General features: G+C 39.2%; 1 protein-coding gene across 3 annotated transcripts in view; it reads left to right on the top strand.

Annotated features, from left to right (window-relative positions):
- Window positions 1-27,702, top strand: part of Cbfa2t2 (CBFA2/RUNX1 partner transcriptional co-repressor 2) — a 141,115-nt gene that overhangs the window by 11,796 nt on the left and 101,617 nt on the right. The window lies entirely within an intron of this gene.

Consider the following 27,702-nt stretch of genomic DNA (forward strand, 5'->3'; position numbering starts at 1 on the left):
ATGATGCTGGATTGAAACAGGCTGTGTATTCAATTGTATATAGACCCCTGCTGCCTCTGGTGCCCACTAATTTGGAGATTCCTAGAGAGTTCGTGTTGGTTGGTGAAGTTCCGGTGGAGGGAGTTCCTGTTGGTGTGTGGTGTCCCTGGAAAGGCCTTGTGGGTGCCATTTGGGGGAGTTCGGAAATAAAGTTTGTTCCTGCTGGTAATTTGTGCCCAGCCAGACTGCGGCAGTTTTTGTGGAACTAGAGTTTGAATCCAGGGCCTCACTTGTGCTAGGCAAATGTTCTACCACTAGGCTACATCTTCAGCCATTATTTTGTGATTTTAGACACACATTTATTATGTAAGATCTTATATATGAAAAATATTCATTTTGTATTTTTTAAGAATTTCTCCCATGTTCTGCCTTTTGGCAGAATTTCAGAATAACTTGAAATTCTTTATTTCAAATAAATATCAGCATTTCTGTTCACCTTTTGGAAGAGCTTTTAATTAACTCAGCCATGGAGTGTTTACCTTGCCCCAGTTTTTACATTTTATATGGGCATAGTAATTTGCACCTGCTGATTTCTTGTTTTTAGTGATAGTGAAAAGTCAATTTTTTTCTTGTGGTGATAATTAATGCTTTAGTCTACTTACTGATTTGTCTTTGCAACTTCACAAAAGCAATTTTAGCGTGCTTATTTTTCAAATATATTTGCAGATGATAACTCTGGTTTGCCCTTTTTGAAGGTTTTGTATGGGGAAAATCGGTAAATGGTGTTGGAAAGTCGGGTAGTGGTAGCTACAGGAATGAGCTCTGTCAACATTATACTAATTCCTTAGAAAAGAGAAGCACCTGAGGTGACTCCCCCCCCCACTGGGGATTGAACGAAATAGTGCTTTATCATTGAGATACATTCCCAGCCCTTTTTATTTTGAAATAGTGTTCTCCTTAAGTTGTCCAAGCTGGCTTCAAACCTGTTATCCTCTTGCCTTAACTCCAAGTCTTGGGAATTACAGGTGTTGTCCTATCCAACTCTGTGCTATTTAATTTATGAACCTATAATTTATTGATTTTTGTGGTACAAAGGGTTGAACCCAGAGGTACTCTACCACTGAGCTCTACATCACCAGTGTTTCCCCCCACTCTGCTATTTTAAGTCACTGTCTCATTAAATTGCCCAGGCTGTCCTCCAACTTGGAGTCTTCCTGCTTCACCATCCTGAGTTGCTGGTATTATAGGCATGTGTCCCTGTGCCTGGTTCTTAGGTCTTTTTTTTTTTTTTTTTTTAAAGAGAGAGTGAGAGAGGAGAGAGAGAGATTTTTTTAATATTTATTTTTTAGTTCTCGGCGGACACAACATCTTTGTTGGTATGTGGTGCTGAGGATCGAACCCGGGCCTCACGCATGCCAGGCGAGCGCGCTACCGCTTGAGCCACATCGCCAGCCCTGAGTTTGATTCTTATCACCACATAAAAATAAATGAATCAAATAAAGGTCCACCAACAACTAAAAAAATTTAAAAAATAAAAAACAATAAAGTGATACTCCCTTTCCTGGTCTAAGTGAAGGCAACCATTCATTAACAACTGTATTGTGAAGTTGTTGGATGCAGGGACTTTGCTAAGTGCTGTGGAGCTGCCACGTTGGTAAGATTCCACCTCTGTCCTCAGAGAGATCTTCCAGTTTGTCTTTCCTTCTGTCTTCTAACACTTTGTTGATTGTTCTTGTGAGGAAACTTTTTTTTTTCCCTTTCCTTTTCTCTTCTCATGATGCTGAGGATTGAACCCAGGGCCTCACATGCCAGACAAGTACCCTACCACTGAGCCACATCCGTTCCCAACCCCAAAATGGGTTTCAGTTAAGTTTTTATAGTGGTTATTCATCTTTTTCTCTTATAATTGATGCTGGTAGGCAGGGTTGTGTTGAGAATAGAGACACAAGAATTCTGTTTTAATCAGTTGAAGCAGAGAATTTTTCAAGAAAAATGGGATGTCATCCATGCCTCAGAGGCAGTGAGTACTTAACTGCAGCTGTGAACATCAACATTTGGTGCTATGATCTTTATATGTCTCTAAGTAGTCCATGCTAATTTTTTGACCATTGGACTGTGAGGAATGATATGGTAAATGATGATCGAGTTTTCATAGAAATCATGGCTGTTTAGCTGTTTGAAATATTAAAATTATTTCCTGATCAGTGGATATCCATTTTTGTGGATTATTTTTGCTCACTTGCCATTTCAGTCTCTTGGTTCTTTTTACTTTGGTAGTTCTCAATGAATCGTTTATTTGAGGTGTCCAATGTTTGTATTCTATTAGAAAAAGGAACCACTGGGGCTAGGGATGTGGCTCAAGCGGTAGCACGCTCGCCTGGCATGCGTGTGGGCAGGGTTCAATCCTCAGCATCACATACAAACGAAGATGTTGTATCCGCCAAAAAACTAAAAAATAAATATTAAAAAATTTTCTCTCTCTCTCTTTAAAAAAAAAAAAAGAAAAAAAGAAAAAGGAACCACTAATTATACTGGAAGTTTGAGTATGATGAGTTATCATTATAATGACCAAGGGTCATTGACTTTCTAAGATACTCTTTTTTTTTTTTTTTTTTTTTTAAGAGAGAGTGAGAGAGAGAGAGAGAGAGAGAGAGAGAGAGAGAGAGAGAGAGAGAGAGAGAGAGAGAGAGAGAGAGAGAATTTTTTAGTATTTATTTTTTAGTTCTCGGCGGACACAACATCTTTGTTGGTATGTGGTGCTGAGGACCGAACCCGGGCCGCACGCATGGCAGGCGAGCGCGCTACCGCTTGAGCCACATCCCCAGCCCTCTAAGATACTCTTGATTTCAGTTACTTTCAGAAACATTTATTTTGTCCCTAGTACCAGGTGCTAGGGGATATAAGGAGAGTTCTAAGGCCCTAAAGGAGTTCATAGGAAGGCCAGTAGGGGAGATAAGACAGGTGGATAGTTTCAGTTCCAAATGGTAAGCAATGGGAGTGGTATGAGTGGGTGATAAAGGTCCACAAAGGCTGGCATCTGACCTAATGTGTGTGTTTGCGTGTATGGGTGTTTTAAAAAAGGCTTCTTAGGAGAAAATTATGCCTGTCTTGACCCAAATATATTTTCCTTTTCCAACAATTTTTTTAAATTTATGTTTTAGTTGGACTCAATACCTTTATTTTATATATTTACTTTTATGTGGTGCTGAGGATCGAACCCAGGGCGCCTCACATGCTAGGCAAGCACTCTACCGCTGAGCCACAACCCCAGCCCCTCCCTTTCCAACAATTTTTAGTTTTGGGACTGTAATATATTTACATAATTCATCATTTTAGAAAGTATAAGCCAGGCATGATGGGATGATGCACCTGTAGTCTCAATCCTTTGGGAGGCTGAGATGGGAGGCTCACTGGAGTCCAGGAATTGGAGGTCAGTAACATACTAATTTCATGAAACAGCTTCCTTAACTCTACAGTTGAGTAAGCTTTCCTTTTTTTTTTTTTTTAAGCCTCTGGTTCTAGAAAACTAGTTTTCCTCTGGGGTAAGGGTTGTCTATGGGGTGGAATGGATGTGTGTGATCAGAAATTACTTCAGGGAGCTATTGGGATAACAGTGTGACAGCATGTTTTGAAATATTCTGGGCGAGGACATCTGGTATACTTTTTTTTCTGGGGGGCGGGCGGGAAGGCAGCATTTGGGATTAAACCTGGGGCTTTGTGCATGCTAGGTAAGCCCTCTACCGCTGAGCCACATCCTCATTTCAACTTCTGGTTTATTTTTTGAAAAAGCCTGCTATGTGATTCTCATGCTGTGCCTTTCAGGGTAAGAGCTGTTATTTGAACAAATTTCTGTCCTTTCACTCCTACCCTCACTTTATCTCCAGTGCTGGTGAGATTACATTATTTTCTTCATTTTGTAGCATGAAGGAAGAGTTGAGATGGAATTTTCCTATCCCACAAAGGCTGCTGATCCCTGCCATACCTTTTGGCAGTGAGTATCCTTATTTACATTGTCAGCTTGATTAACCTTTGTTTTGAAAAGAACACACAAAATTTACTAAACGCCGAGGGTGGGAGTATTAGAGTTTCTGTTCAGCCTTTTTTTTGGTAGGGAATTGAATCTGAGACTTGACCACTGAGTTACATTCCCAGCCCTTTTTTATTTTTATTCTTAGTTTTGAGACAGGGTCTTTTTTTTTAAGAGAGAGAGAGAGAGAGAGAGAGAGAGAGAGAGAGAGAGAGAGAGAGAGAGAGAGAGAGAATTATTTATTTTTTAGTTTTTGGCGGACACAACATCTTTGTTTGTATGTGGTGCTGAGGATTGAACCAGGGCGGCATGCATACCAGGCGAGCGCGCTACCGCTTGAGCCACATCCCCAGCCCTTGCTAAATTGTTGAGGCTGACTTCAACCTTGGCCATCCTCCTGTGTTAGCCTCCTGAGTCACTGGAATTACAGGTTTGTACCACTATGCCCAGCCTTGTTGATTTTATTTTGTCTCAGTTTGTTGTCTTAGCTTTATGCCTTAGTGAAAAATAAGCTCTCTCCTTATTTTTGTGAAAACTGCCTTTTTTTTTTTTTTTTTTGCTAGGGATTGAGACCATGAGTGCTCTACCACTGACCTATGTCCACCATCATGGAGCCACCCTCCTTCTTTTTTGTATCCGTGGTTGAGCCATATCCTCAGCTCTTTTTATTTTATTTTTAGACAGGGTTTTGATAAATTGATGAGGGCCTCACTTAATTATTATTGAGGTGGGCCTCAAACTGGTGATACTCCTGTCTCAGCCTCCTGATTCACTGGGATTATAGGCATATGCCACTGCATCAGGCTCTGAAGACTGCTTTTTATCAGCACAAAGCCAAAGATAATGGTTGGATACTTTGCTCTTACTGCCCCTATGTTTTTTTTTTTGTTGTTTGTTTTTAATATTTATTGGACACAGCACAATGCCTTTGTTTTTTTTTTTTTATGTGGTGCTGAGGATTGAACACGAGTCCCGCCCATGATAGGCGAGTGCTCTACCGCTGAGCCACAATCTCAGCCCTTGCCCCTATGTTCTTAAAGGCATTCTGTGCACCTGCTAACATGCAGTTAATGAACGTAAAGATTTTTGTGGAGGTGAAGGGATGCTCCAAATATAGGAAAGCCAGAAAAAAAAAAAAAAAAAAAGAACCTTAAAGGAATTCTTAGGTCCTTCTCATTCCAGAGGCTGGTTCCATGAATTAAAAAGGCAGTAATTCGTGATAAAATTCTCTGACTAAATTACATAATACCTTATAGCTGAAAACTTTTAACCATAACTTGTTTGCTTGCTTGGTTTAATAGCTGTAAGTGAATGAGATGACTTTATAGATTATTGTGATGTGAAAAGTTTATAGAGACCACAATTAGGTCAAATTTAGTTGATTAGTCATCTTTTTCTGATCAAGACTATTATTTTGAACTTCTTTTTTTTGGGTACTGGGGATTGAACCAGTAAAGGGTAAAGTGGCCCTTTACCACTGAGCCACATCCTACAATTAAAAGTAAAAACTTTTAATTTTGAGGCAGAGTCTCACTAAGTTGCTGAGCTGGTCTTGAACTTGTGATTCTCCTGCTTCAGTCTCCCAAGTCCCTGGGAGTACATGTCTATCATTTCAATTTTTAAATCACTTGAGGTTTCCAGGAGTTTTTTCCTTTCTTGTTCTTGTTCTTGTTCTTCTTGTTCTTCTTGTTCTTCTTCCTCTTCCTCCTCCTCCTCCTCCTCCTCCTCCTCCTCTTCCTCCTCCTCTTCCTCCTCCTCCTCTTCCTCCTCTTCCTCCTCTTCCTCCTCCTCTTTCTCCTCTTCCTCCTCCTCTTCCTCCTCTTCCTCCTCCTCTTCCTCCTCCTCTTCTCCTCCTCCTCCTCCTCCTCCTCTTCCTCTTCCTTTTCCTCCTCCTCCTCTTCCTCTTCTTCCTTCTTCTTTCTTTCTTTTTTTTTTTTTTTTGTGTGTGTGTGGTTCTGGGGATTTAACCCAGGGGTTGCTTTATTACTGATCTATGCCCCAGCCCTTTCCCCACCACACACAAAATATATTAAATTTATTAAATATTAACATGTTTCATTCCAAAACAGCTATGAAAACTTTTCAGAGCCCTTAACATGTTAATTGGAATTGTATCTCCCCAGAAGGTATAATGTGCAGTGTCTCTCAATTTGTATGATTTTGGAACACTTTCTTATAAAGCATCCTGAGGCTTTACTGTCTCACAGAATGTGTAGGTCCTGATAGAGATGAAGCAGGACTGGGGGAGTAGCACCCCAGGAACTCCAGTTGCTTCAGGACATCACTCGGCCATTGGTGGGTCATGTGGTGACTTGATTCTCCTGGGAGCCCCCGGAGTTTTACTGTGGTTCCTGCTAATTAGGCCAATCAACTCAAAAGTCTAAAGGCAGCTGTCCAGCTCTGGGGCCTTGGACCTAGTGAGCTCCTGCCTAAGCTGGGAGTCAAGAATGTGACAGTTGGAGCTGGGGTTGTGGTTCAGTGGTAGAGCGCTTACCTAGCATGTGTGAGGTACTGGGTTCGATTCTCAGCACCACATATAAATAAAATAAAGCTCCATCAACAACTAAAAAAATATTAAAAAAAAAAAAGAATGTGACAGTCATGCTGCAGTCTCTTTTCTTTACTCCTCTTGTGCAACTCCATTCCTGGCCCAGCATCCCCACTCAGGCCCCCCCCCCCTTTATTAACTTTGTGACAGGATCTGGCTAAGGTGCCCAGACCAGATTTGGAACTAAGTGTGACAGGATTATCTGGGAAGATCAGCTGAGTACTCACTGAAGGTGCTCATAAACCAAGAGGGGTTTATTTAAACTTCTATCAGAAATAAGTCAGGATCTGAATAGGGTTTAATTGGTTTGATTTGCTTGGGAGCTGCTGAAGGGTTAATTTTTTTGGAGATTTTGGCAATATGTGGAAGAGCCCAAACTTATTTTAAAGAAGGGATATCTGCATTTCTTCAATTGTCACATCAATTATGTTTAGATGTGAATTCTGTTCTCAACAGGGAAACAGGCAGAGGAATCCATGCCAATTAAAAATTCATTCATGACAGACTGATTCAGATCACACAGATTAAGGGGAAAAACAATAAAAAAAAATTTTATTATTTACCCTGAATAATGGCATTTTGAAAAATGAAATCTTTGGGGAAAGTCTATGTGTAATAGATGTATAAAAATTTCCTTATTTAGAAAGGTCCATCTATCTATATGAACGACAGGGCCTAGTGAGAAAGGAGTTTTGGATGTTTACTCAATAGTTAGACTGCACTTTATAGGTGACTCAAGTTGTGGCTTTAGCCCATCATTTAATCTTGAATTATATATTAAATGAAAAAAATACACATTTTTTGCTTATGGCCAATATTAGAAGGATGTTATAAATATTAGCTATTATAGCTTTTTTTGGAAGATAGCCTTCTTTTTTTTTTTTTTTTTTTTTTTTTTTTTAGTACTAGAGATTGAACCCAGGCACCTTTACCACTGAATTATATCCTAGCCCCTTTTTATTTTTTATTTTGAAACAGGATCTTGCAGAGTTGCTTGGGGCCTCACTGAGTTGTGGATGCTGACTTTGAACTTGTGGTCTTCCTATCTTAGCCTCTTACATATCTGGATTATAGGCATGTGCCACTAAATCTGGCTGGAAGATAGCTTTCTTTTTTTCCCCTGTGTGAACTTTATTAAGACGAAATGCAGGGCTGGGGATGTGGCTCAGCGGTAGAGTGCTCGCCTGGCATGTGTGCGGCCTGGGTTCTATCCTCAGCACCACATACAAACAAAGATGTTGTGTCTGCCAAGAATTAAAAAATAAATATAAAAAAAAGACGAAATGCACAAATTGTAAGCATACAGCTTTCACAAAGTGAATTTTTTCAAAGTGATGTGTCAGTTCTCCATTTCTATGACAAAATACCTGAGAGCAAGAAAAGTTTTGTTGTTGTTTTTTATTTTTTTGTCTCAGGTTTCAGTCCAGGTTCAGTTGGCTCTTGCTTTGGGCTGGAGGTGAGGCAAAATATGTGATGGCATGAGTGTTGGATTGAGGAGACTGCTCACATGATGACAGCCAGGAAGCCAAAGGGGCTGGGAAGTGTCTAGGAATAAAACATACCCTTCAAAGGGTATCCATTGATCAGGTTAGTACCCTTATGGTCCAATTATGCCGGGTTTCTATTCTAACTGGGCTGCACGAAATAACCACACAAGAGACACAAATACCTTTTTCTTTTCTTTTTTTTTAAGAGAGAGTGGGTGAGAGGGGGACAGAGAGAGAGAGAATTTTAACATTTATTTATTTTTTCTTAGTTCTCGGCGGACACAACATCTTCGTTTGTATGTGGTGCTGAGGATCGAACCCAGGCCGCACGCATGCCAGGCGAGCGCGTTACTGCTTGAGCTACATCCCCAGCCCACAAATACCTTTTTCTTTGGGGTCACTGTGATGGCTCCTCTGACCTTAAGGGTCTGCAGAAAGAGAGAGAGCAAGAGCATGCATTGACCCCTTTTATTGAAGAGAAGCTATTCAAATGAGGCAAGGGGTCAGGTTTCAGGGGGCTGAGTATCTTCATGATATCCACTGTCAGTAGGTTGACTGACATCTGGTTAGGCCACACCCAAGGGCACAGTAAGAGAAGGAGACACACACAAGGCACTTCCATGGAAGATTCTATCCTAAACAGGGCAAGGGGTTAAATTACAAAGGAACAGGTGAGCATCGCTTCACCCTTGGGGCTGTAGGAAGGCACACCCATGCACAAGACACTGATCTGGCACCCAAGAAGGGTGCCAGATTTCTGTGACTGAGAGTCTCAGCACCCAGCCTGGGAGTGTAACTCTGTCATGTGTAAGGTTAGCCTCCCACACAATTACTTCCCAGCAGCCCAACCTGTGAACATTGGTGCACTGGGGACCAACACTTCAACACAGAACCTTCCAGATCCAAACTGTAACAGCGATCATATTTGTGTAACTGCTACATAAATCAACATATATTTAACATTTTCTACTTCAGAAACCCATCTCTTGCTAGGCTCCGTGGCGGCACACGCCTGTAATCCCCAGCGGGGTCGGGAGGCTGTTACAGAAGGATGGCAAGTTCAAAGCCAGCCTCAGCAAAAGCAAGGTGCTGAACAACTCAGTGAGACCCTGTCTCTAAATAAAATACAAAATAGGACTGGGGATGTGGCTCCGTGGGCAAGTGCCCCTCAGTTGTTCAATTTTCACCCCGTATGGCACCGCTCTACCCCCCCCAAAAAACACCCCGCCTTTTACTTGCCACTTATCCGTCCTTCTGCTTACTACTCTGATCTCTATCCCATTCATTAGTATTTCTCTTTTGGGGAACATTATACAAATAGTCATGTATAGTATGTTTTTCTGTATCTGGCTTCTTTTGTTCAATAATAATACATGTTCATGTGTGTAACAATAGTTCATTCTCATTGCTGAATAGAATTCTACCTATGTGCCACAGTTTGTCCATTCTGTTGATGGATATTTTGATTGTTTTTAGTATTTGCCTATTAGGAAGAATGCAGGACACAGTCTTCTGTGTCTTTGGGTACATGGATGTCATTTCTACCACCCTATCTTGGTGCTAGGGAATGAATGTAGGGCCTTGCACATATTAACATATCTATTCATTTTTGTTTGCTACATATTTAGGAGTAGAATTGGAAGACTATATTCTTCCAATTCTTCCAATTCCAAGTGTGTGTGTGTATGTGTGTGTTTGACTTCATTAGATACTGCTACTGTCAAAGCATTTTTCAGAGTTGTTGTATAAATTAATACTTGGATTGTAGTCTTTTTAAGAGTTCTGTTTATTCTGGATGTGGTGTTGTCTGCCTGTAATCCAGCAGTTTGGGAGGCTGAGGCAGGTGGATGGCAAGTTCGAGGCCAGCATCAGTATCTTAGTGAAAACCTTTCTCAAAAAATTAAAAAAAGTGCTGGGCATGTAGTTCAGTGGTAGAGTCCTCCCCCACCCTCTATTCAATCCCTAGTACTGGAACATGGTGGCATGTGCTGGCTGAGGTCAAACAGAAGACATGTCTCCAAAAAAGGAAGTGTCCAAGGAGTTCACAGAGAGAAGTGGGGGAATTGACTCCAGATCAATGGGATTCTTGGTGAGGGTAAAGAATTTCAGCAGGAGCCAGTCAAAGGCATAGACAGAGGCTTGTTTAGGAAAGTAAGTAGATAAATAGTCAAGGGAGAATGGGAGCAATCTCAAGAGAAATGCCTTTCAGGTAAAGCAAGGAATAGACATTCAAGGGGGATGTGGGCTCTCTTCAGGGAGGGAGAAAAGGAGGGAAGGCAGTTCTAGGGAGGGAGGAAAGGAGGGAAGGCAACTCATTGGTATGGGGTGTTAATATTTATAGAGTGGTGGTCACTAGAGTCTGAACTAGAGGTGGAACCATGGTAGAGCTACATAATTTTGCACCAGTTTTTCCTGTGTTTGCATATTTCCCTTGTTAAAGGGCATGGGTCAAGGATAAGTGCTTAGGAGTTGCCTTTGTTCCAGGGCCTTTTTTGCATCTCAATGGACCATACTTAGACTTATCCTAAATCCTTATCTCAAGGTAAGAGGATCACTTGAGCCCCCAAGTTCTAGACCAGCCTGGGCACATAATGAAACTCCACCTCCAAGTCCCAGTGTGTGTCATGCCCCCCCCCCATGAAGATATAGAGAGGAGGGTGATGAAAAATGTTCTTTGAAAGTGAAAAACTTTTCTGAACAAGTGACATTTGTTTTTGGTAGTACTGGGGATTGAACCCACGGGAGTTCCACTAATGAACCACATACCCAGCCCTTTTTATTTTGAGACAGGATCTCATTAAGTTGCTGAAACTGGCCTTGAATTTGATATCCTGTTTTAGCCATCCTAGTAGCCAGGATTAGAGGTTTGCATCACATTTGAAAAAAGATCTGACAGAAGCACATGTCACATCTGGGACAGGAGCAATTCAGGCAACTAGAATAATAAGTATTGAGGCCCTGAGGTAGGAACATACTTAATAGGTTCATAAAGTAGCATGAGGCTAGCAGGAACAGCAGTAAAAGCCAATGTTAGAAGGCAGATAGGGACTTAGGATCATGGTAAAGATTTTGGATTTTCTGAATAAGTTGGGAAGCCATTGGAGGTTTTTGAGCAGAGGAGTGACATTATACTCACTAATTTTTTTTTTCCCTCCAAAAATCCTTTTTCCCCCCTGTGATCTAACCAGGGCTTTCAGCATGCTTAGGTAAGCACTATACCACTGACCCACATATGGATTTTCTTTGATTTTATTTTTGTGGTTCTAGGGATTCAAACTACGGTCTCATGTATGCTAGGCAATATCCCCAGGCCCCAGCCTAAGATATTCTAAAATAACTTCTAGTTAAAGAGTAAAAAGTAAAAATTAACCTTTCACTTCATTACTGAAAGTTTGTATTTCCAGATGTTTTTGTATATCTATTTATACATGTATAATACAATGTTTTCATCATACTGTATGTAATATTTTACAGTCATTTTACAAGTTCCAGTCAGATGGGAAGTCCACAGACCTATTCTATCAGATCTTTAAACAAGAGCAAAGCCATTTCTCTTTTTTGTTTTGATAAGTACCTTGGATTTTATTAACAACAATAGCAGCATTCAGTATTTTTTTTCATGTTGCCTTTACATTTATTAGTAACAAATGTTCAAAAATAAGAAAAACTGATAAAATGAACAGGGTAAGGCCATTTAATCTGTCATTTAGCAAGATATTTTCTAAAGCTATAGTGATTCTATTTTGTTTTATTAATGTGTTTTATTAATGTGGCTATTTTTTTCTTTTTGTATTGGGGATTGAACACAAGGGCGCTTAACTACTGGGCCACATCCTTAGCCCCCCCACTTTTGAAAGGATTTTACATTTATCTATCTATCTATTTATTTATTTATTATGTGGTGCTAAGGATCGAACCCAGGGCCTCACCTGTCCTAGGCAAACGCTCTACCCCTGAGCTACAACCCCAGCCCTATTTTATATTTTTTAGAGACAGGGTCTCATAAGTTGCTTAGGACTAGCTTAGTTGCTGAGGCTGGCTTTGAACTTGCGTTCTTCCTGCCTCAGCCTCCCAAGCGTGTGCCACCATGCCCACCTAACATGGCTGTTTTTTATTTTTTTTTTAATGTTTATTTTTTTAGTTATAGTTGGACAATATCTTCACTTTATTTTTTATGTGATGCTGAGGATTGAACCCAGTTGAGGCTAACACTTTCCGTCTGAGCCACAATCCAAGCCCTAATGTGGCTATTTTTTAAAAGTAAAAAATAGGGCTGGGGATATAGCTCAGTTGGTAGAATGCTTGCCTCATATGCAAGTCCTGGGTTCAATCCCCAGCACCACCACCAAAAAAGAATAAAAATATATTACATCTAAAATAAGTGAAAATAGTTATTTACATTTTATAAATAATATATGCTATTTACCTGAGATCATTTTTTTCCCTTTGAGTCTAAGTCCTCAATAGTATTTTGTTATTTCATTTTGTAATTGACAAAAATTGTATGTATTTATGGGTACAGTGTGATATTGCAACATGTATACAGCATTAATCAAATCAGGCAAATTAGGACTGAGGATGTCGCTTAGTGGTAGAGCACTTGCCTAGCACATGTGAGGCCCTGAGTATATGATCTTCAACACCGCATAAAAATAATAAAGGTGTGTGTCCGTCTATAACTAAAAATTTTTTTTAAAATCAGGCTAATTATCATGTTCATCTACTTATCATTTCTTTGGAGCCTTTGAACTTCTCTCTTCTAGTCCTGAGTAAAATATACAGCATGTTATTGAGAACTATAGCCACCGCATTGTGCTGTGGAACACCTAAAACTTACTTTCTACGTTTTCTTATTTGCTATCCTGCCTTCATCTATCTCCTCCACCCCAACTTTCCAATCTCTAATAGTCATTATTCTATATTCAAATAAACTGTTTTTAGCTTGCATATATAAAAGAAAATATGCAGTGTTTGTCTTTATGTACCAGGTATGTTTTGATATATACAGAACTTAGTATTGATTTGTTCAGTTTTAGTAGTGAGATTTCTCTAAAGTGATCACACCTTTCATTTTAGAGAACTTTGCAAATACTCTGTGAAAAGACAGGTTTGTGATAGACTGCTTCATGAGTTTGCCAAGCACCATTTAAATCCTTTTTCCTCAGAAAGTGCAAGGTCATCCATTTTAGAGCAATTGCTTCTTAAAGATGTACCTGTTACCTGTGGTTATAGGAGATACTGTTTCTCTAACAGTAGGAAAAGGCATTAACCTGTGAAGTTCTGGAACCAGGCAAATTTAATAGGTCCTTTACTACTGTTTGATGACATAGGAGATGGGAAGCTTCAGGTGGAACCAAGCTCTGCCTAAGTCCATAGAAGCCTTGCCAAATTAGCTCATCACCCATCATCATAAAATATACCTTGGTGTGTATTTTCATCATTGTAAACTGAATCATGAGATAAGTTATTGCATATTTTTTAATTTTTAAATTTATTTTTGGTACTGGGCATTGAACCCAGGGGTGCTCTACCACTGAGCTACATCCCCAGCCCTTTTTATGTTTTTTTTTGAGATAAGGTTTTACTAAATTGCTTAGGGTCTCACTAAATTGCTGAGGCTGATCTGGAACTTGTGATCCTCCAGAGTCTCTAGGATTACAGGTGTGTGCCATCATACTCAGCCCAGATTTTATTTTAAACTTGAGGAACATATCTTTAATTTGATTGCTTTTTATTTGATATTCTTGATAATGATATTATGTCCTTTAATAACCAAGCTTTCATATTGGTTTATTGTACCCCTGGGGCATCCTTGATTTCCAACACACTACACTACTTTCTCCATAAGCCCTCAAATTACCCTAAAATGTAAAACTTTTCAACACTCAGACTAACTCATGGAATATGACATAAATCATCTATCATCTCATGAATGTTTTTGTTTATCTGCATAGGAAATAGTCACTGTTTTTAGTTCACCAATATTAATGAGTCTCCTTAGAAGAAATTCCTCTGGGAATTTAAGTGAAGGTGAAGTTGATTTAAGTTCCCACAGGGAAAGTAAAATATTTCTCAATTACAAAATTTCTTAGGTATGAAATAAGGAAGAACTTCGTATGTGTCACCTGCTTTTTATTTAACATTATCCATCCATTCAGCGTGTTTACTGCTATTGAAGTTCTGACTGAAAGTGAGTAATGAGCCTATTTTACTAGGAGTAATATTCTAAATTAAGTAGTTTTGAGAAGTGGTTAACGAAAACCAAATTTGTTTTATGTTTTGAAATGGTCTTGCTATGTTGCCCAGGATCATTTCAAACTCATGATCATCTCATCTCAGTCTCCTGAATAGCTGAGACCACCACACTTAGCTTTATAGCTATATTTGTAATCTAGGCTTATAACACCTTATTACAATTTTTGACATTATTCTAAAAACTTCAAATGGTTGTATTTGTGTTTTGGGGATGAAAGATGTATTTTAGCATCCTATAAATGTCCTTGGTCTTTATCTGGGCAATAAAATGAAAATGTTGACCAGGGCTTGCCTCATCTGTAGCTAGTATTGTTCTAATTGCATGGAATGGATAAACTGAAACAGGTGTTTTACTTTTTAAGTGCAGCTGTACCATCTGTGCAAGCAGGTGGACAGATTCTGTGTCATCAGGAAAACACAGCTGGTGAGACTTAGGAGAAGAGATAATTGATTGCTTTTCCAGTTTCATATACCTAAGCACAGCCTTTACCTTGACATAGGTGTTGACTCTGGTCAGGACAGTGACAGCAAAAGTGAACAAAAGGGGTGGAAATTTGGCTGGTGTAAGTAAGTAAATTAAGGTGTGTGTGTGTGTGTGTGTGAGAGAGAGAGAGAGAGAGAGAGAGAGAGAGAGAGAGAAAGAGAGAGAGAGATATCAGTGCTGAGCAAGTGATTTAAGGTGTTTTGTTTTGGTACTGGGGATTGAACTCAGGGGTGCTCTGCCACTGAAATACATGCCAAACCCTTTTAAAATTTTTGAGACAGGGTCTCGCTGAATTGCTAATGCTGGCCTTGAGCTTGCAACTCTCTTTGCTTTAGCCTCCCAAATCTCTGGGATTACAGGTGTGCATTACCTTGCTTGGTTTATGGTATCTTTTTGTTTGTTTGTTTTTTTGATTCTTTTGGTACTGGGGATTGAACCCAGCGTTGTTTTTAACACTGAGCTACATCCCCAGTTCTTTTTTTTTTTTTTTAATATTTGTTTTAGATGTAGTTGGACACAATACCTTCATTTTATTTATTTTCATGTGGTGCTGAGGGTCGAACTCAGGGCCTTGCATGTGCTAGGCTAGTGCTCTACTGCTGAGCCCCAGCCCATCCCCAGTTCTTTTTATTTTTTATTTTAAGTTTGCTTAGGTCCTTGCTGAATTGAAGAGGCTGGCCTCAAACTTTCTTTTTTTTTTTTTTTCTTTTTTTTTAGTGAGAGAGAGAGAGAATTTTTAATATTTATTTTTTAGTTCTCGGCGGACACAACATCTTTGTTGGTATGTGGTGCTGTCGATCGAAACGGGCCTCATGCATGCCACGCGAGCCGCGCTACCGCTTGAGCCACATCCCCAGCCCTGGCCTCAAACTTTCGATTCACCTTCCTCAACCTTCCCAGTTGCTGGGATTATTGGCATGTGCTCCTGTGCACGACAAACCATAAACTGTAATGAATTAAGATAATCAATTCTTACTTTCCAAAAGCATTTTTTGTTTTGTTTTGGTGACACTGGGGATTGGACCCAGAACCTTGCCCATGCTAGGTAACCACTGACCTATATCATCCTGCCCTTATTTAAATTTTTATTTACTTTTTTGCCATATGGAGGATTGAAGGAACTCAAGGGAGCTCTTCCTCTGAGCTACATCCTCAGGCGGCTTTTGCATTTTATTTAGAGACAGGGTCTCACTGAGTTGCTTATCGCCTCATCCTTGCATTGCTGAGGCTGGCTTTGAACTTTAAAAAAAAAAATTTTTTTTTTGTTGTTGACACAATACCATTATTTTATTTTTATGTGTGCTGAGGAGTGAACCAGTGCCTCACGCGTCGCAGGCAAGTGCTCTACCACTGAGCCCTAGCCCCAGCCCTGGCTTTGAACTCTTGATCCTCCTGCCTCAGCCTCCTGAGCTGCTGGGATTACAGATATGTGCCAATTGTGCCCAGCTCCTTTTCTGTTTTTTGAGAGGGGTCTTACTAAACTGCCCAGTCTGGCCTCAAATTTGTGATTCTCCTGCCTCAGTCACAGCTGTCATCATAGGCATGCTCCACTGTGCCCAGTATCCAAAAGCATTTTTCATATGGGTTATTATTTAGATGAGATGAATCTTACCCAGGAGGGCTTATTACAGTGTAGTTGAAGCAGACCTCTTTGAAATTAAAAGCAAATTTGTGATAACTTTTTCTATAGCCATTCTCTCTCTCTCTCTCTCTCTCTCTCTCTCTCTCTCTCTCTCTCTCTTTTTTTTTTTTTTTTGGTGTATGTGAGGTTGAACCCAGGGGTCCTTTACCACTGAACCACATCCCCAGCCCCTTTTTACTTTTAATTTTGAGACTGGGTCTCACTTAATTGCTTAGGACCTCCTGAACTTCCTAAGGCTGGTGTCAAATTTGCAATCCTGCCTCAACCTCCCAAGTCTTTGGGATTGTAGATGTATGCTGTCGCACCTGGCTTCCCATTATTTTTCTTTTAGTTATAGACAGACATAATACCTTTATTTTGTTTATTTATTTGTTTTTATGCAGTGCTGAGGATTAAACCCCTTGTCTTACATGCTAGGCAAGTGCTCTATCCAGCCTCTGAGCTACAAACCCAGCCTCTTCCCATTATTTCTTATTTTTTAAATATTTTTTTTTAGTTGCAGATGGACACAATACCTTTATTTATTTTTATGTGGTGCTAAGGATTGAACCTAGTGCCTCACATATTGAGCTACAGCCCCAATCTCCCCTTATTTCTCTTTTTTTTAAAATTTTTTTTTAAAGGAGAGAGAGAAATTTTTTTTTAAATATTTATTTTTTAGTTCTCGGCGGACACAACATCTTTGTTGGTATGTGGTGCTGAGGATCGAACCCGGGTCGCACGCATGCCAGGCGAGCGCGCTACCGCTTGAGCCACATCCCCAGCTCCCCCATTCTTTCTTTTTTTTTTTTTTTCCCCCATTATTTCTTAATTCCTACTTTTGAAGGTAGATGCCAAGGAAATGAAGACTGACCCATTCCCTGGCTGGTTAAGTCCACATTATCACCTATAAATTGTAACCAGTTTTGTGGGACTGGAGGACCAAACTTCTCAGTTGAATCAAATTGCATAAAATTCATTTTTCCAGACAGAGTTATGAAGACCCTGTCTCAAAATGAAAAATTAAAAGGACTGGGCGTGTAGTTCATTGGTTCAGTTCTCAATATTAGAAAAGAAAAAAATTCATTTTTTTTCATTTGTACTGTTTACCTACTTTATGTGGGCCTGAGGCTGAATCCAGCCAGCCAGTATCCCCACAGGGTCCCTGGACTAGGCTGCTTGTAACAAGAGATAGCTAACAAGTAAACAGATGATATGCTAAAACCCCAGTTGGATATACTTTGGAAAAAAGTAAGCAAATTAAGGTATTGGAGAATCTTTTGGTGTATTCCTATGTCTGTTTTGTTTTAGTTTCATAATGTCACTTGGTCAGGTAGGTTTTAGAGTAGATAGCAGTTTTAAGGACACAAATAGGCACAAGTATATTTTTTGTATTGTTTTAATTTAAAGAATTGCCTGTGATTCAGTGCTTGGCACATAACATTTAAAAAAAATTAAAATGCCTTGTAGGGCTGAGGTTCTGGCTCAGTGGTAGAGCGCTTGCCTAGCAAGTGTGAGGCTCTGGGTTCAATCCTCAGCACCACATAAAAATAAATAAATAAAATAAAGGTATTATGTCCAACTACAACTAAAAAATATATTTTTAAACAATGCCTTTTAATAAGTCTCAAGTTCTATTATTAAAAAAATCAAGGCCAGGCACACCTGCAGTCCCAGCAACTTGGGAGGCTGAGGCAGGAGGATCACAGGTTTGAGACCAGGCTTAGCAAGTTCCTGAGGCCCAAAGCAATTAATTAGACTCTGCCTCAAAATAAAAGTAAAAAGGACTGGGAATGTGGCTGGCCTCAAATTTGAGTAGGAAAGGGCCCCTGGAACAAAAATAAATAAATAAACAAACAAATAAATAAATGGATGGAAAGAAAGAAAATCACAACTTACAGTGTGACCTGCAAGTAGTCCTATAGGCTGATAATTATGGTTAAGACCATGCAGAAGGATGTGGAATCATGGGGACTAGTACACTTTAAGTGACTTTTTAAAGGTACATTATTTTGTTCCCTTTCTCATACTGTGATTTTTGTATTCTGTTGGAATCCAGAATCTGAGGATCTGAATAGAGAAGTGGTCTCCACTCTGTTGCATACCATATGGGTATGGTTTTGGAAATAACTAAGGGTTTTTTAGGCTGTGGGTTCTTGAGAGATTTGTAACATTTCTCCCCCTTTGTCCCTACCCCCTCCCAACTGCCTATATAAGCATATTGCAAACTTGCAAATGTTCTGGTTTTCAGATAAGAATTTTATTGCAAATTTATTTTTTCTATACTGGGAGTTGAACCCAGGATGCTGTATCTCTTAGCTACATCCCTAGCATTTTTTATTTTTTATTTGAGACATGCTCTCATTAAGTTGTTGAGGCTGGCCTCCAACTTGTTATTTCTTGCCTATGCCCCCTGCATAGCTAGGATTACAGGTAAGAGCCATTGCATCTGTTAGAGTATATCTTATGGAGAAAACGTTAGTAAGCTTCAGGTTGCCATAGTTCAGTAGTAATGTATATATTAAGTCAGATGCTTTAAACAGAAAAATTAAAAAAAAAATAGATACTGATTGGTTGACAAAAACATGACTTGGAGGCTCACAGGACCCTATTCCTGTATTTCTCCCAGGAGCAATGGTTCAGTATTGGCTACCTCAATTTTAGTGGCAATAGCAATAGTAAAGATTATTACTGCACTTTCGTCTGTTCACTGAACATCAGAAGCCAGTTAGTCAAGAGGTCAGAGAAAGAACTTCATTAAGATGAGATGAGATAGCTGATTGGAATATGGCAGACTCGTGTGGGGAAGCTGATTTAGGAATGGTATATATAGGAGATGGGTGATAGGGGACTGGTGGGCATCATCTCAAAGGGGGAGGTTTGCGACCAGGTGTCACACACACGTAAGATCCTAATCCTCCTCTTCTAGTCAGGAGCTATTTTTCAGTTCTATAAATCTCAAAAACAAAGATCATTATTTCCTTAGACTATTCTCAATCACTGATTCCTTTGCCCTCCTGCAATTGCTGCCATATATTATATAATGGCCATGCTAGAGAGAGTAGCTTCCCTGAGGCCCTCTTGCCCATACTCAGGGTAATTAAAGAAAACATGCCTCACTTGATTATTTTGGAAGAAAACTGTCAGGTGAGGTTAAACAGGGAGTCAGCAGGAAATCTGGTATCACTGCTCAGCTTCTTGATCTACTTTACCACATTTTACTTACTTCTTCCTCAGTTGATCTTTGATTTGTTTCTACTTTTGGCTGTTAAGAAACATGTTATAAACATGGATGCTAGTTTTTGTGTAGACATATTGTCTTGTCTCAAAATAAAAAATAGCTGGGGATGTAGCTATCTATTATATGTAGCTATTAATTATATGTAGGCATATAATTTTTCCATTTTTAAATTGTCATTGGCAGTGGGTGAGGATTCTAATAGTGTATAAGGGTTTTTATTGTGAATGGTTCCACATCCGTGGCCAGTACTTTTAAAAATTATTTTATTGTACTGGGGATTGAACCCAGGATCTTTAGTATGCTCAACATGCATTGTACCACTGAATTATACCTTAGTCTTTAAAAATTTTTTTTAATATTTATTTTTTAGGTGTAGATGGACACAACACAATACCTTTATTTTTATGTGGTGCTGAGGATCGAACCTGGTCCCTGCCCATGCTAGACGAGCGCTCTACCGCTGAGCCACATTTCCAGCCCCCTTTTTAAAATTTTTATTTTGTAACAGATTACTAGGTTGCCCAGACTGGCCCCCAACTTTGGATCCTCCTGAGTCCAAGGGATTGCTGGCATAGGCCTCCATGCTCAGCTTCAAAACATATTTAATGAATAAATGTATTTTATGTCAAAACTATAAAAGCATAGAAGTTTTGAAGACTGAAATTCAGAATTATATATTACCTTCTTGGAGTAATATTGAGAAATTATTGTGGGTGTTCTACTTTTTTCAATAGGGCCAAATAAAAATTTCAAATTGATTGTAATAAAGGAAGTATAAAGGGCTGGGGATGTGGCTCAAGTGGTAGCGCGCTTGCCTGGCATGTGTGCGGCCCGGGTTCAATCCTCAGCACGACATACCAACAAAGATGTTGTGTCCGCCGAGAACTAAAAAGTAAATATTTAAAAATTCTCTCTCTCTCTCTCTAAAAAAAAAATAAAAATAAAGGAAGTATAAATCTTAGGCCATGTTTCCATATGAAGAAGACTGTTCTAAAGACCACTCTGAGAGGGATTTAGTCTTATGTTTTAAGGTTGGAATGCCTAGAAAATTCTCTTTGTTCCATATCTTACTCCTGGCTTTTATTTCAGCATTTAGGCTGAGTCAGGCCACAAACATACACTTAAGTGAGTGCAGGTGTTCATTTGAATGATGGTCTAAACATATCTCTACACATGTCAATACCTGAGTATGTAATCATTCTAAAATTTCCTAATTTTATAGGATGAATTGGCAGTAAGCAATTTTAGTTCAAGTTCTCAGCTACATGCAAGCCTATCTTTGAGCTAGCCATCTGTACATATATTTGGTAAAGTGCTAAACCCAGGAGCCTTTCTAAAAATTATTTTTCTGTACCTCTTAGATATAATTTTATCATTTAATTTGTGTGTTTTATAAGAAGTGTTTTCTGATTATTCAGATTTCATTTTCCTGCAGTCAGGAGATTGTGATTTGTACAGATTTCATTTGTTTCAAAAAACAAAACAAAAAAATTGTGTGTGTGTGTGTGTGTGTGTGTGTGTGTGTATGTATGTATTTAGCAGAAAGCTGGAATTTTACATAAGACTAGTTTCTCAGATCTTCAGAAACTTTAAGTTGAGGCTTGGAGCCACACTGCTGTAAACCAGCAATGTGGCCTCAATTCAGGAGGCTGGGGTAGAAGGATAGCAAATTTGGGACCTCTGTAATTAGTAAAATACTGTCTCAAAATAAAATTAGCAAACAACGGCTGGTGATATAGCTAAGTGATAGAGGCTGGTAATGTAGCTAAATGGTAAAGCACACAGGAACCCGTAGTTTCAATACTCAGTACTGCTAAAAATTGACTAGATTACAAGGTGTTGCCACTTGCCTGACTGTTCCAACTCTGTGTGTGGAATCATAGATATGACTTATGTGGCCTCTTAATACCTTCTACACTTTTTTTGCCAGAATTGTATACTCAACTGGGTTCAGCAAGCTTTATACTCTCCACTCATTTGGTTGAGATCGCTGTTTGCCTAAAAACTAATCTGTTCCAGCCAGTACCATGTCCTAAGCTCTTGGAGCCACTAGTTGGCTGGTAGGAGGAAGTGTTTATTTAACCTTTTTCTTTCCCTTTTGGGAATTTGCACTGTGGATGTCCCAGTTACTTTCTTTCTTTTATTCTAATTAGTTACATATGGACCCAGTGACTTTAACTTTGACATTTTTTCCCCCCACATATCTGTTCTTTTCAAACCTTCTATCATTCTTTAAACTTTTAACTTTAACCTCCCATAATTTTTTTAATGTTTTTTTTAAGAGAGAGAGAGAGAGAGAGATTTTTTTAATATTTATTTTTTTAGTTCTCAGTGGACACAACATCTTTGTTTGTATGTGGTGCTGAGGATCGAACCCGGGCTGCACGCATGCCAGGCGAGCGCGCTACCGCTTGAGCTACATCCCCAGCCTCTCCCATAATTTTTCTTCCAACTCTAGTGTAATTACTGCAGGAAATCTTTCTCTCTTTGTTTATTAATTTTAGTTATTTTTCTTTGTAGGAGACAAGATTTTTCTGTGTTGTTCCTACTTGCACCCAAATGCCTCGGCTCAAGTAATCCTCCTGCCCCAGCCTCTTAAGTAGTTGGGACTATAAGCAAGTACCACTGTTCCCAACCCTCTTTTTTTTTTGTGTGTGTGTGTGTGTTAAGAAAAAAAGAATAACAATCCAGACATGAAATTACCTTAGTATCTTTGTATCATAAAAGGAGAAAGAAGTAATAATAATTTAAAAAATGAATTAAGAGGGACTAGGGCTGTAGCTCAGTGGTAGAGCACCTGCCTTGAACTTGTGAGGCACTAGGTTCAATCCTCGGCACCATATAAAAAATAAAGATATTGTGTTCATTTACAACTAAAATAAAAATGAATTAAGAGATTCAGATATGGGCTGGGGATGTGGCTCAAGCGGTAGCGCGCTCACTTGGCATGCGTGCGGCCCTGGTTCGATATCCTCAGCACCACATACAAACAAAGATGTTGTGTCCGCCGAAAACTAAAAAAAAAAAAAAATATTAAAAAATTCTCTCTCTCTCCTCCTCTCTCTCTCATTCTCTCTTTAAAAAAAAAAAAGAGTCAGATATGCCATTCTTTTAAAAATAAGCCTTCCCAGAACTTCTACATAATCACTGTAAATTTGTTTCCTTTGTTATTTTCCTAATAACTTTTATTCTTTGAGTCGAATATTTAAGATCAGTAAAAACCATATTCAAGTTTGTTAAAATTTGCTTAGGTACGGCTGGGGAATATAGCTCAGTTGGTAGAGTGCTTGCCTTACATGCACAGTGCCCTGGGTTCAATCCCCAGCACCATAAAAAAAAACAAAAAACAAAATTTGCTTAGTTAATCATGGTGACAATAGTACTGTTGTCCATTACGGTATTTCTCAAAGAATATCCTGTGAAATTAGTGGTAAAGAATAAAGGTCTTCCTACATTAGCCTCTCCACTGGGATTACAGGTGTGGGCCATTATAGCCCAATTCCTTTGGCTCTTTTAATATTTGTCGTTTTGAGATAGTCTCATCTCAGTAAGCTTCCCAGACTGGATTTGAACTTGAGATCCTTTTTTTTCCTCACCTTCCTGAGTAGTTACCTGAAATTATGGGTATGCACCACTTCAGCTGGCTTTAATAATACTTTTATGGGAAAATGTGTTTTCCAAACTTGCATCTGACTGAAAACAGTTTTTATAATGTGAACAATTTATCATTTGGGGCCTGCTTGAAAATACTACCTCCACTATGAGGGAGTGGAGCTGGCTTGGCATACAGTTTTGGAGCTTACTACTTGTGTGCTCCTGTATGATGGGAGGACTTGGGTTGTTAGAACATGAAACTAGATTTTGGGCTTGAATTTTTTTTTTTTTTTTATTTTAAAGATAGAGTGAGAGAGAGGAGAGAGAGAGAGAGAATTTTTAATATTTATTTTTTAGTTCTCGGTGGACACAACATCTTTGTTGGTATGTGGTGCTGAGGATCGAACCCGGGCCACACGCATGCCAGGCGAGCGCGCTACCGTTTGAGCCACATCCCCAGCCCTGGGCTTGAATTTTAATGGTCTAATTAATTCTAGGGTAAGATTTGGGTCCCTTGTGATTTTTATATGTCTGATATGCATTTGTTAGGGAAAAGTAGATTTGTGTATGGAGGAATCTGCTTGGAACCATCACTCCTGTCACAGAATTTTGTGTGATCACTTCTGAAGTAACAGAGGAATTGAGAACAAGGGATTAGGCAAGTGGGAAGACAACTCTTATGTGAAAATTGGTGTTTTGCTTTTTTGTTCTTTTATTTAATGGTTTGAGCATGTCTTGTATAGTAGACCTAAATATATATATTTTGTATATGTTACCCAGAAGGAAGAATTGGAGAAAGTTATCTTTTTTTCTTTTTGTGTATTAGAGCTTACACCCAGAGATGCTCTATCACTGAGCTATATCCTAGCCCCATCCGTTTTTTAAAGATTTATTTATTTATTTTTTTATTTTTGGTATCATCCATATCATGCTTACAAATGACAAATGCTCTCATTTAGGCCAGAATGCATCTCATATACTGTTACTATATGTCCTCTTCATCTTGTGTTTGGGGATTTTGAACTGTATTTTTCTTGGATTGTTCCCCACTAGCCACTGAGCCACCCCCCTAGCCCTTTTTGTATTTTATTTAGAGATAGGGTCCCCCTAGTTGCTTAAGGACTTTATAAATTGCTCAAGTTGGCCTTAAACTTATGATCCTCCTATCTCAGCCTCCTTAGTTTCTGAGTTGCTGGGAATATAGGCCTATGTTACCATGTCCTGTTGAAGAATGCCCTCTTATGAGAACACCAAAATAAATCAGAGTTTATAATTCAGTATTGAAGAGGAAAATAGGCTTTTTTGGAGGTGTGGGAACGGGTGGGTGCTGGGTATTGAACTCAAGGGGTCCTCCCACTGAGCTGTATCCCCAATCCATTTTTTTTTTTATATATATTTTGAGACAGGACCTTGTAAGTTGAGGCTGGCCTCAAACTTGCTATCTCCTTTTGGTTTCTGATATCTGAAAATTGGAACAATATAAGCGAGAAAGATGTATTGATTTGTGGACTGGAGTATTAGTGTGGCAGAGGGACTTCGGGACTGATTACTGCAACAACTCCATGATGTGAATTAAATGCACCGTAGTTCCTTTGTTTCTCTAATGTATTCTTGCTCAGGGTCTGAATTCCCTGAAAGCTGACTTCACTTCTGGTTACCAAAGTGGCTAATGTTACATGTTCATATACCTCCCCCATCCTGAAAGGGTACATGAGGGGACATTGTCAGCTTTCCACTTAAGAGTCGGTCTTGTGTCCATTTTGACTTGGCTTATGGGATGAACCATAAAAAGTGCTTTGGGTCTTCCAAGAGTATAAGAGATGGCTTTTAGGTGGAGTAACAGAGAGGAATTGAGAACAAGAGTTTAGGGACTAAATGCCAGGGTGCAGTGTAGTTTCAGTGTCAGAGTATAGTATTCATAGGTGCTCACTGAAGGATGAGTATGATCCTCCAATATGAAGGATGACATGATCTACAATACTCCACAGTTACAAGTACAGGGGAGAGTGTTAGCAAAGTCTCAGAGGTAGAAAAGTATAAGGGATGCTTACAAATGACAAATGCTCTCATTTAGGCCAGAATGCATCTCATGTACTGTTACTATATGTCCTCTTCATCTTGTGTTTGGGGATTTTGAACTGTATTTTTCTTGGATTGTTGCCCCACTAGGTAAAAACATTCTGATATGTTACAGTTTCACATTTGAAACTGCTTTAGCCTGCATTCCTTATCCTTGGACCTTCCTAATAATGGCTGTGGTCACACTGGGCCTGATCTGTTCCTGTGCTAAATGAAAGCATACAATCACAAAACTGTGAAGGCATAAATGAGAGGCATATGGGAGTGGTGTAAAAGAACTCTGAGTCTTAAATGCTTGGGTGGGCAAGCTAAACTAATAGCTCCCAGCAGTTCTTCTGAATCAGACATTGTGGAGCCAAGAGTCTAGGATTTGGAATTCCACTGCCTGCACAAAGGATCTGTCTTTTATCCTCCTAACCACCATTTGTTAAATGGCTAATGACCCAGTGGACCTGTTGACAACAAAAACGGGAGACTGGCAAAGATCAAGTTAAAAGGAAAAAGAAAAGTTCAAAGGTAGGAAAGTAAGAACAAGAAAGATTTAATCATATCTTCACCTACTCTCTTTTTTCTTTTTTGTACTGGGGATGAAATCTAGGTGCTTTTCCACTGAGCTGATTCCCCAACCTTTTTATTTTTTGAGACAGATTCTCTAAGTTGCTGAGGCCTGGAACTTGTGATCCTCCAGCCTCAGCCTCCTAGTTGCTGGGATTATAGGTGTGCCACCACACCTGACTTCTCCATCTATTATCTCTTTCTCCCTCCTGCCCAACAATTTATTGTTGAGAATTTATTTATTTTTTGTTCTGTTTTCGTACCAGAGATTAAACCCAGGAGTACTCACTCAGCTACTGAGCCATATTGCTTAGTGCCTCGCTGCTGCTGAGGCTGGCTTTGAATTCAGCACCCTCCTGTCTCAGCCTCCCAAGCTACTGGGATTACAGTCATGTGCCCCCACGCCCAACTATTGTTGAGAATTTTGAATAAACACGAAAGTAGACAGAATAATGTGGTAAATCACCTTGATCTCTCTCCTTATCTCCAATGAGCTACAGTTATCAAGACAGAATGAAAGGAAACCAGTACTCTTAGCCCTGGGTTTTGTCTCCAGACTTCTCTAAGTCTTGTCACCTTTTTGAACTTCTGCCATCAACCAATTCTTTCCCCTGTTTTAGCGCCTGTATATGCAGAATGCTGTGTTTAGACTTTGTTATGGGTAGGACATCATTTAACCTCTCATAGCTAAGGGAAATAAGTTGTTGTGCCAGTGTAGTTTTAGGGGTAAAAATATGTAATTCTATCAAGGGAACACAGTGAAGAGGAGACTTAGGAAGGTTTTATCAAGAAGATGGTATTTAGCTGGATACAGGGGCTCATGCCTATAATCCTAAGGGCTCTGGAGGCCAGGATAGGAGGATTGCAAGTTCAAGACCAGCATCAGCAATATAAGGACATCCTAAGCAACCTAGTGAGACCCTGTCTCAAAATAAAAACAAACAAAAAAGGGCTGGGTATATAGCTCAGTGGTAAAGTGCCCTGGGTTAAATCTGCAGTACCCAACCCCCTTAAAAAAATTAAAACAATAATAATAAGAAGGCATTTGATCTTATAATAGAAAGTTGGAGCAAGAGGGTAGGGGATGGATCTCTGAGACAGCAGTGTAAGTGATGCGTTAGCTCTTTTTTATTGGGCTGATTAGAACATGACATTAATAATGATATATTTTAGATGTAGTTTCTCTTCATGTTTGAAGCATCTTAGAAATATAAGTCTGTTTCAGATATTTTTCAGGTAAACCATGTGTGTTTTTGAATACTTATTATCAAGATGAATTACAACCCCTGAACTACATCCACAGCCCTATTTTGTATTTTATTTAGAGACAGGGTCTCACTGAGTTGCTTAGTGCCTTGCTTTTGCTGAGGCTTCCATGAAATTGGCAATCCTCCCGCCTCAGCCACCAGAGCTTCTGGGATTACAGGCTTCCACCACTGCGCCTAGCAGTATTTCATAATTTTTGATGCTACCTTATTTATTTATTTGTTTTTTAAATTTTATTTTGTGTGTTTGTGGTCGTGGAAATCGAACCCAGAGCCTCGTGTTGCTAGGTGAATATTTTTCTACTGAGTCAAATACCATAGTCCCGATTTTTGACCATTGCTTCTAAATAGGAATGAAGTTGACTTTTTGTATTTTGATCTTATATTCCACAACTTGGACAAATTCACTCATTTTATTAGTTTAAAAAATATATTTCAATGGATTTCCTTTTAATTTTTAGTATATTGGGGTTTATACATGTGAAGCATGAATTCTATCCAACAGAGGCATGTTCCTGCCTTCCTCCATTGGATTTTTCTGCACATCAACTGCAAATAAGAACAGTT

The sequence above is a fragment of the Ictidomys tridecemlineatus genome, chromosome 5, assembly GCF_052094955.1.
Source record: "Ictidomys tridecemlineatus isolate mIctTri1 chromosome 5, mIctTri1.hap1, whole genome shotgun sequence".
Classification (NCBI taxonomy): domain Eukaryota; kingdom Metazoa; phylum Chordata; class Mammalia; order Rodentia; family Sciuridae; genus Ictidomys; species Ictidomys tridecemlineatus.